At 34.1% G+C, this 10,413-nt stretch overlaps 1 pseudogene; it reads right to left on the bottom strand.

Annotated features, from left to right (window-relative positions):
• Positions 1 to 4,766: 4,766 nt before the first annotated feature.
• Positions 4,767 to 5,330, bottom strand: LOC145112885 (umecyanin pseudogene; annotated as a pseudogene).
• Between the last annotated feature and the right edge of the window lie 5,083 nt (positions 5,331 to 10,413).

The raw sequence follows: 10,413 nt of genomic DNA, 5'->3' as shown, positions 1-10,413 counted from the left end.
GCCCTACTTTCCGACTATCACATAATTGCATTTCAGTCCCCCTAGTTTAGTTAACTTCTTTTGATCACAAAATTAATTCTTAATTAATTCTTGAACAATATTAACTAAACAAATATGACTTCTCTTTTAGTATATTATTCTTATAATATATCAATAAACCATAATAACCTCTTTCTCTATTATTTCTCCAATCAAGTTGATTTGGTGAAGGCAACCCAAAAGGACCATGCACAACTGGGTCAAGTACTTACCAAATATGGTTACGGGCTCAGACACTAATCCAACATGTTCATCCACTCGCCGAGTCCCATGGTTTCCAGGTCCATAACTACGTTTATTTTGTTGAGTCCTCCTCGTGGACTCATCCAGATCCCTTCCAGACTCAACTAGATCCCTTCGAATCAGAAAAGGCTGGGGAACCAAACCCCCGACTCGCCGAGTCCCATGAACGACTCGTCGAGTCAACTAATGTCCATGCCCAAAACTCGATTTTTGTTGTGCTAATCTCACCCAGAGGGTAGATCTGGGCTCCTAAGGTCGATATAACACGTAAAGTCATGAACTTTACGTCCATGCATGGGACTTTTAAGCTCAAAAGACCAAAAATAGGGTTTATTACATGCATGGGGTTCTCATGGCCATAAAGTTGGCACCTTTATGCCATGAGAACCCTCCAAGGTTCCAGATCTAAAGCATTTACCCTATATTACACTCTACAATCCAAAATGGCTTGGAAATACCCCCAAAGATGACAAGATTCAAGCCTCAAAGTATATCTAACAATTTAAGAGTCAAGGTAGGAGCTCTTTACCTCAAATAACTGGAAATGCAACCACAACTCTGGATACACTGACTTGCTTCTTGATTCACTAAGCTTTCCCTTTCTTCTTCTAACTTCAAATCACAAGGAAAGGCACAAATTGCTCAAGAATGCTCACAATTGATTAGGGTTTCGAGGACATAGCTTAAAGGTGATGGAGGCTGGGGTGGAAGCCTCATAAGATGTTTAAATAGGGTGCAAACCCTCCAATTTAGGGTTTCACTCACACAGCTCCTACTTGCCGAGTCGGTCTTCCAACTCGTCGAGTAGGTCACTTAGTCCCCGGACGCGGAGTCGATCCTACTCGACGAGTTGGGCCTCCAACTCGCCGAGTCTAAGGGCAAAATATGAAGCTTGGCTTGAATTTAAATGCGTAGCTGAGACCGGATGTTACAATTTGAGAACTAGGTGTGAGACCTATATACACGTTCATTAAAAATAAAAATTTATTATCAATAATTAAACATTAAATATTTTATAAAGTAATACTTTTACATAACATAAAGTAATCTTTTGGAACATTTATAAAAGAAATCGAAACGTTTGGAGCATTTATGAGACCATTACACGAAAAAAGGGTATTAGCGGCGACAGAAATCGCCGATATTACTCACCAAAGTCGCCGCTAATACCTTTATCGGCGACACGTCGATGCTACTAACCCGTCGCTATTGCTCAAAAAGTCGCCGCTAATGCTCACTGTTACCACTAATGATAATGCCGCCACTAATGCTACGTTAATAACGTTAAATGCAGAAAAACTGATACGATAAATGCAAAAAAACGATAACATAACATCCAAGTTTTATCATACCATACATACACCAAAATAGATAACAAAATTCTTATAAATTTATGTCATAACACAATCTCTAATAAAAGATAAAACTATTACGACGTGTCATCATCCCCGCCACCCTCGTTCCCTCCCATAAGTTTCGCAGTAGACTCCAGATCGTTGGACATTGATCGAAGATTCTCCAACTACATAGTAAATAACAACATATAAACTTGTAAGTTAAACTATTACCATAAACCAAACTAAAAATTACCAAATTATAAGAAAACTACCAATTACCAGTTTATCTATATATCAACAAATTATCAAATTAACAATCCGACTAACTAAAATTAACCTTCTAAGTTAAACCAACAATCAAACTAACAAACCAACAAACTAACAATTAACAATTTATCTACAAATACACAATACATATGAACTATTATAGTAATGTACTTTAAATAACATTTATCAATAATAGCATCCTACTTGTTTTTTGTTTGTTTTTTCCATTATGACATTGTAGTTTACATAATTCATACAAATATACTCCAAATTGCATACAAATACACATATACATACATTGTACACATATATACATCTTTTTATACACATAAAACAACCATCAACACAATCTAAATTACATATAAATACACACATACATTATACACATATATACATACTTTTTATGCACACATGTATACGAAATACACACAGATTTCACACACACATATGAAATACACACATATAACATATTTCACACACACATATGAAATACACACACATATAAACAAAATACACACACAAATGCACATATATAACAAATTACAAAAAATGCACTTGTAGTCCCCAAAATTTTGCCCTCTTTCAACTAGTGGTGGTAGTCTTCAGTGCTGCAACAATGGTGGTAGTGATGGTGTAACTTAAGACAACAAAAATCAACAAAAAAACAATTAGGTCTAGAATTCTGGTCAGAAGAGAAAGACAAAGAGAAAGGAGGGAAGAGGGAACATATCGTCGCCGAAAAAACGAAAGGCGTCATCGGTATAAGCTTCATCACCGGCAAATTATGGTCGACAGTGGTTATGTGTAGCCGAAGCTTCAATAGAGGGTGGCTGGAGCTTCAATTGTGGGTTTGGAAGTCGAAATCGATGGAGGATGAGTTCAATCGAGGTTTTGTTGTGATTTGGAATGAAAGAAGGAATGCGCCTAATGTAGAAGGAGAGAAGTAGCGGCGACACAAGGATTTACCGGCGACATTTTGGGGTATTTGGAGGGAATTTATTCGCTGTTATTATTTTCGAGCATTAGCGGCGACACAATCGCCGCTATTTGTGTCATCAGTAATGGTAACTAAGACAGAATGGATTAACAACCATTCGATTGGGTGATATGATAAATGGATGGAGTTAGTTCTTGGGGGACAATGCGGATCGTTGTGTACCACCTTTACCGGCGACGCCATTAGCGGCGACTCCACCATTAGCGACGACAAATAAAATTGTCGCCGGTAATACACGTTTTTCTTGTAGTGGACTTTATTATCAAATTAATAGAATGATTCTTTTTTTTTAGAAAACCCGTTAGATTTTTATGGAATTTTATTTTAAGAAAATAAAAATCCCTAGAAATGACAAGTGGAAAATAAAAATTATAAAATCCATAAAATGAAATATGTCAAAATGAAGGAGAAAAAGACGTATAGCGTGATTTTATTTATTAAGTTAGATTGTTATGTGATAATTGTTGGTTACTTTTGTTAAAATAATTATTTGTCTATTTAGTTTTGCATTAAATTTTGATTTTCATCCTCCTAGTTATATTGCTTTTGTTCCATCTTGAAAATGGCAACTATCAACGTTATAGTCGATGGTAATTTCCACTCGACAAGACAGTGGTAACTTGTGATATTTTAGTAGAACTATTATAGAAATTTAAGGATGTTATAAATACATAACGTAATGAATCAAATATTACGGTAAATGAAAAAATTGTGTTTTTGAAATATCTAGCTATAACATATGTAGCCATGTAGTTCAACAAAGTCGTTTGAACCTTAACTAAATATATATCATAATATTGTCTCTTAATTAGAAAATTAATTACTATCGTGCAATAGTTTGATGCATAAAATAAAAGATTTTATTGCGAAAATTTCTTAAAAAAAAAAATATTGCATCTAGTTTGAAATAACACAATTTTTTCATTGAATAAAGATCGATACATTTATTTAACGAGCCACATCTTTTAAGAATTATGATACTTAGCCTATACCATTTTATTTTATACATAAATCCTAACTATATATTCCTATTTCACATTGACACTTAACTTCTGGCCCATTTTGCAATGAATAGTGCATATGTAATGGCGGGTGCCAGCTTTTGTCAAGGTGATGGTGGCGGGCCCGGTCTTGTAAATGCGTGTGCGGTCGGTGGTGTTGCATTGGTCGTATCCCTGCAGTGGTACTTCTGCAACCGTATGTTTTCCGGTGGTGAAGTTAAAGACTAGATCATCTCCGACGTTAAAGGTCTTGGTAGCAGCCCAACTAGAGTAGATATGGGATCCTGACGCAGGAATAGTCCAGCCCACTGGACCACCGACCATATGGGTATTCTTAGCCACCGTGGTATGAAACTGCATGTATGCCACCATGACAATCATAACCACCGCTTGATTCAGCTCAAAACCTGCCATATTAGTTTGATGGATCCCTTAATTTCAGAAGGGTTAGTATTTATGATGGGAACAAGAAAGAAGTTTTAGTTTCCAAATTTGTTTGACATGAAAAGCAGATGATTTTTAGTTATTTGTTTGGGAGGAGTTTTAGGATCGATTTCTACCTAAGTAAAACACATGATCAGCCCTTTATTTGCATAAAAATTACAACATCACTCCTGAAGGATCTTTAATCACGTAAAGATGAATGGTTTAGTATGTTATCACCATATCCAATTATGACGTACTAATGGAAATACTCATATCAACAGTATAAAGCAATATCAATCTTTTCAAAAAAAGCGGAATATAATGGAAATACTCATATAAACAGTATAAAGCAATATCAATCTCTATAAGTAGACGAAATATGAATAGAATCAAAAAGAGAAAATTCTAATCAAAACGAGTTACGTATGCACATCTCAAAGTAACTAAACACTGGATCTAATAAAAGAAAGCTATAGCAATCGCCAAGAAACTGAAGGGTACGACAGCGGTGAAAGATGGAGCAAAACTTGATGATGGCGGTTGTAGAATGGTGCTATCTGTGGGTGGAGAAACCGGTGCGGGAGAGGCGGGTGTTGGTGTTGGTGTTGGTGGAGGGGTGGCAGACATGGCGGAGGCGTTGATGGTTAGTTTCTGACCAATTTGGCAATGAGTTCCAACTGTGCAGATGTAATAGTGAGTTCCAGGTGCGTTCAAGGTGACTCTAGCAGGGCCGGTGGTGAAGATGGAGATGGGGTTGGCGGTGGTGCATGGGCCGTAAGCCGCCTGCGAGACTTCAGCAACATTATGGAATCCAGTGATGAAGTTAAAGAGAAGAACATCGCTGACTCTGAATGTCTGAGTTGATGCCCAGGTGGTGTAAGCAGAAGGTCCGTTGGGAGGAATATTCCAGCCCAAGGCGTTGCCGACCACATGGGTAGTTTGAGCCGCCGTGCCTTGAAACTGCACAGATGCAAGCATGAGCGCCATAATCACCAACAAATCAATCTTTAAACCTGGCATTTTTTGTCTATAAATTCTTGTGAAGAAAAATCTCAGATGAATATCTAGAAGGATTTTGAAGGTCAATGGTGTTTTGAAAAATGGTTGTGTTATGATTTGTATATATAGGGAATGGTATTGGTTAGGGATATGTCAACAACAACCACGAAAAGGAAAGTCCTATTTGAAATCTAGAAGGATTTTGAGGTTAAATTGTTAATATTTAAAAAAATGTATATGAGACGATATTTGTCTATTTGAAAAGAATAAGTAAATATAATAAATATTGGATATGAATTTGTGTGCATCAAGAGGCCGAGGTGTGCCATTGTATACCCTATTTTTCATATACGACATCGTTTTTTTTATTTTTTTATTTTTTTTTATGTTATGTCTCCTTGCCCCCCACGTGAATATATGTATTTATATATGTAATGTAAAAAGTTATTTGTTAAGCACTCACTCCAAATAACAAGCAACTCAGTTTTATTTGATAAATTACGCAACTATGCAATTAAATAAATATCTAACAAAACCATACGATTGCGGAACAAAATCAGTAACAATTCAAATAAAATTAGGTTACTAAATTTTAGAAAACAAAATTTCTATAAAAAAGCAAATAAACTAATCTAATATCCAATTTCGATCTCCATCTTTGAGAAATACAAAACCTAGATTACAAATCATTAATCTCTTTCTCTGCCAGAAAAGAATTTGCTCACTGGATAACACAAAACATTGTCAGCGTCCACGTTAGAAACCCCAGATGACTTATGTGTCTTCGACCAACAACCACTAGTATGTGTCTTTGTGTCTCTTAACAACGATCGCTTCTATGTCAGCAAACTTAACACAAGCTACAAATTGATATTGGGTTGTGTTATAAGTACCCCTTAACCAATATGTGATTTGACATTATTTTTTTCTTTTTTTTTTTCTTTTTTTTTCTTTTTCTTTTTGATTTTTTTTCCTTTTATTTTATATTTTAATATTATTACTATTAAATTCGGATGACATTTTAAAATTCGGTAAACATTATAAATTCGCACGACATTATAAAATTCGAACGATTTTTTTGTCCGTAATTAAAAAATATAAAAAAAATATTTAAAAACCGATTTTATATAGCCGTTTGAATTTATAATGTCTTCCGAATGTTAAAATTTTGTGCGAAATTTATAATAATAATAATAATAATAATAATAATAATAATAATAATAATAATCAAAATATAATAATAATAATAATAATAATAATAATAATAATAATAATAACTAGAAAGGTTACCCCCGCTACGCGGGGGCCAGAAGCTTTCAATGTTGTTTCCGAATTGATAAATATGACAGACATAGAAAGTGCAAGGATGAAAAGTCCGGGCTTTGCCCCTGACAAAAAATGTAAAAGTTTTGACTGCAAGGACCAGAAGTGTGAAAATGGCTAAAGAATTAAAGGGGTAGGAATTAGCAACTTTTTAGAAAATGGATCAAAGTTGTCAAACCGTTAAAGTTTTGTGGCCAAACTTTAAATATTAAAAGGTTCAAAAAAAGTGTAAAAATATTGATTGCAAGGATCAAAAGTGTCAAAATGGGTAAAGAATAATGACCAAAATTGCCAAAAAAAACATCCAAATTTAGTATTCCTAACTTCCAACAATAATACAGGGACCAATTCTGCCAAAAAAATGGGAAGTTGAATGGAACACAAACAAAAAGACATGAATAAATTAATTAAAGAAGTACAGGGACCGGATATGTAAATCAAGGGACCAAACTTGGACAAAGTATCCCAAGTTTACTATTCCTTTCTTCCACAACTTTAATATATATATATATATATATATATATATATATAATAATAATAATAATTAAAAAATAATTAAAAACAACAAAAAAACAAAATAGGAAAAAAACAAAAAAAAAACAACAAAAAACAAAAAATCAAATCAAAGGGGTGGAATTGGAAAATGAAGAGGTGTACTTATAGAAAACCCTTTAAGACACATTGACACCCAAAATTAGATTGATATAAACATTAAAATCATATTGATAGAAACACAGAAAATCAGATTGATTGTGCATACAAATACAAATATTTACTTCTCAAATAAACCTTTCAACCAAGCTCCAGAAACACCAAAAATATAAAATTATTTAAGATTTTTTAAAATCTTAAACGCCAATATTCACAAGCATCTTCAAAAAGTTGAGTAAATGCTAACCAAGAGTCCAAGACGTAAAGAAAAGGAGTTCCAGACTTCAATTCCATTCAAAATTAAACCAGTTCTAATCAAAATCCAAACAAAAACTGAAATATTAATCGTAACTAACAAACATAAACACAAAACTAGACTGCTAATTAATTCAATTCTACCACCTTCCTTTGGGTTTCTTAAAAAAAACAAGATTCCTCCAAATAGGTGATCGAAATTGAATTTGAATTGTTTTAAGGCAACAAACAGATAATGGTACACTTCATGAGCTTTGTTTATGTAAAGATTTTAGCTTTATACAACTTTTTTCCGCCTGTTCTTGTTTTTGTTTTTTTTTTTCCATTTATTTCCTGGTTCAAAGGGAGGTAAGTAAGAAAAATGAGTTTTCCAAGGCTAAGGGGAGTGGTAACACGTAAGTTTTTTTAAGCTACATAGGAAGAAGAGTGTGATAACATCTAAGTTGTAAAAGATAGGGAGTGGTAGCATTTAAAATGTTGTTTTATTTTAGTTTCAAAAAAATAATATAAAATAAGAAATAAGCCAATCACAACCTTTCTCTTCCATTTCTCTTTCTTTTTCCTGTCGCTAGAAGTCTGGCGAGCCACATTTGGCGAGGTAAGCAGCGACTATGATGCGAGTGGTCATAGCGAGAGTGGCGAGCTTCTGGCGAGGGCCACTCCCTCCAACCCAAGAGGGTTTGATTGATGCATTTTGTGAGCAATCATTTTTTTAGATTAAAGAATGTAGTGATGGCATACAAGTGCCAGAATGACAAAGAGCCATGTAAATATTCCTGGAGAAAACAAAAATGGAACTAAAATCAGTCACCATATTCTTTAATTTGCAAATTATTATAGAAATTAATTAAAGATTTACTTAGATTAATTACTGAAGTAATTAGAAACTCATCGGCACAACTTGATTCACAAAGATTAATGAAAAACGAATTTCACGATAGATAAGTGAGACAGTGAAACCAAGTAACAAACCCCAATGAAGGGAAAATTATGTGGAAGCAAATCCAAAATAGTTCATCATACTTTCAAATAGTAGCCCTAATCCCCTAAACCGAACCCTAGAAATTGCTTTGATAAGGAAATTAAACACCCCATCGACTACTCCCGTAAGATTCTTCATCTTCCCCGATAACATGTAAGGACTAGCACCTCGAACATTCGTGCAACAATCTCGCAGTAGCATCAACAACAAAAAAAAAATTAACATTTCTTGGATCATTTTAAGAGGTAACACGTGCTACTCCTTGCTCCTAGCTAGTTCCACCACCGGAACTGAAAGCAAATATTTGTCTCTCTTCGTAGAGCTACAGTTAATCCTCTAGTTAATCCTCTAGCATCAGTGTTGCTAACTTTTGTGTCTCGGTCCCTCGTTCTCAAAACTACATCCCAACCAACAACATCGTCGTCTCTCCAATCCACCATATTTGTAAGTAAACTCTCACACGTGAACATTTTGTTAAACTCTAGGCTCCATCAAACTTTTAAAAATATGAATTGACACATCAACATTTTATTATATCATTTTTTTATAAATAAAACTAGAATATTATATTAATTAGAAATTAAAATTAAAATATATAAATTATTAATTAAAGATTACAAGTTATAAATTAAAAGTTACAAATAATACATTAAATAAAAAATACATCTAAAATACAAATTTTACTACATATTGTATTTTATTTTAATCTCGTCGCCACGGTTTCTTCAAATTTCACGTCCATCTTCCGACATTATACTGAGATCCATGAAAAGGATTAAAAAATTTTCATTCTTTACATTTTCTTCTTTAATTTTCATTTTTTTTTTCTTTCAATGCATTCTTCATATCCAAAGATTTTTGGCAATGTTTGAAACTATTTATTTTCTTCTATATGTTTTTGAAGTATTTCATCGAGCCTATCACCCGATGACGAAGTGGAATTGGTAGCTTTTCCTTTTGCCGCTTTTTTTGTTGCATTCCACCAATCAGACGAGTTGTAACTTCATCATTATCCAAGTTAATGAATGATTTTGTATTTGATGAAGACATAAACGCCCCAAATGCAGTGCTTCAACCTTTCCATTTGGATTAATTTTTAAGGATATTCTAAATTTGTTCGTGCCTAAAATTTGCATCATATCTTGCATGATAATGATCAAAAACTACACTTTTGAAATCATCCTCATAGCATCCACTGAGGTGCAGACTTTTCAACACTATATACATTTGATTAAATGCAATTGCAACTAGGTTATTGTAATAACAATGCGTCTTGAGGTTGGCTTGAGTTATTGCAAAGTTCGACGTGTTGTTACTTTCGTGGTACGTAGTAATTCGTCGCCAGAACTCTTTATCACGTTGTTGACTTCTAATAATGTTTTCCTTGGAAATTTGTAGTCAAGCTTTTGCCAACAACATTTCTTTTTCTTTACTCAATTAGGTTTTTTTTGTTTGTTGGTGGAGTTTTTGTTGGTGTTGGCTTATTTTTTGGAATATGGGGAGGATCCGGACATGTAGAATATATATGTATTTTAGTAGGGACGGTGTGGAGATATCGAGTATGAATGTTGTGGATGATTGTTTGGATTTGGGGACGGATACTGTGGATGATTGGCCAAGAAATAACACTTTAGTTTGAGTACCCTTTCATGTACAAACTCTTTTAATGCTACACCCGGAACAGTGTACTCAGGGTTCCAAACCTCCAGTGAGTGACTATAGACGATAATGTCATTGAGGTTTTTCTGGTCAAGGTATGGCTTTGAGTTATCCGTTTAAGTATGGAACAAGACCTGAATTAGGATGATATTCTTAGAGCGGTTATTCTTTTTGTACGTTATGGAGTCTCCATTCCGTGTTGAAAGCTCTTTTAAATATCATGAGGATCGAAAG

The sequence above is a fragment of the Lactuca virosa genome, chromosome 5 (genome assembly GCF_052849685.1).
Source record: "Lactuca virosa cultivar CGN04683 chromosome 5, Lactuca_virosa_CGN04683_v6, whole genome shotgun sequence".
NCBI classification, from domain to species: Eukaryota; Viridiplantae; Streptophyta; class Magnoliopsida; order Asterales; family Asteraceae; genus Lactuca; species Lactuca virosa.
The sequence above is the reverse complement of the archived record's forward strand: the minus strand, read 5'-3'. Positions and strand labels throughout refer to the sequence as shown.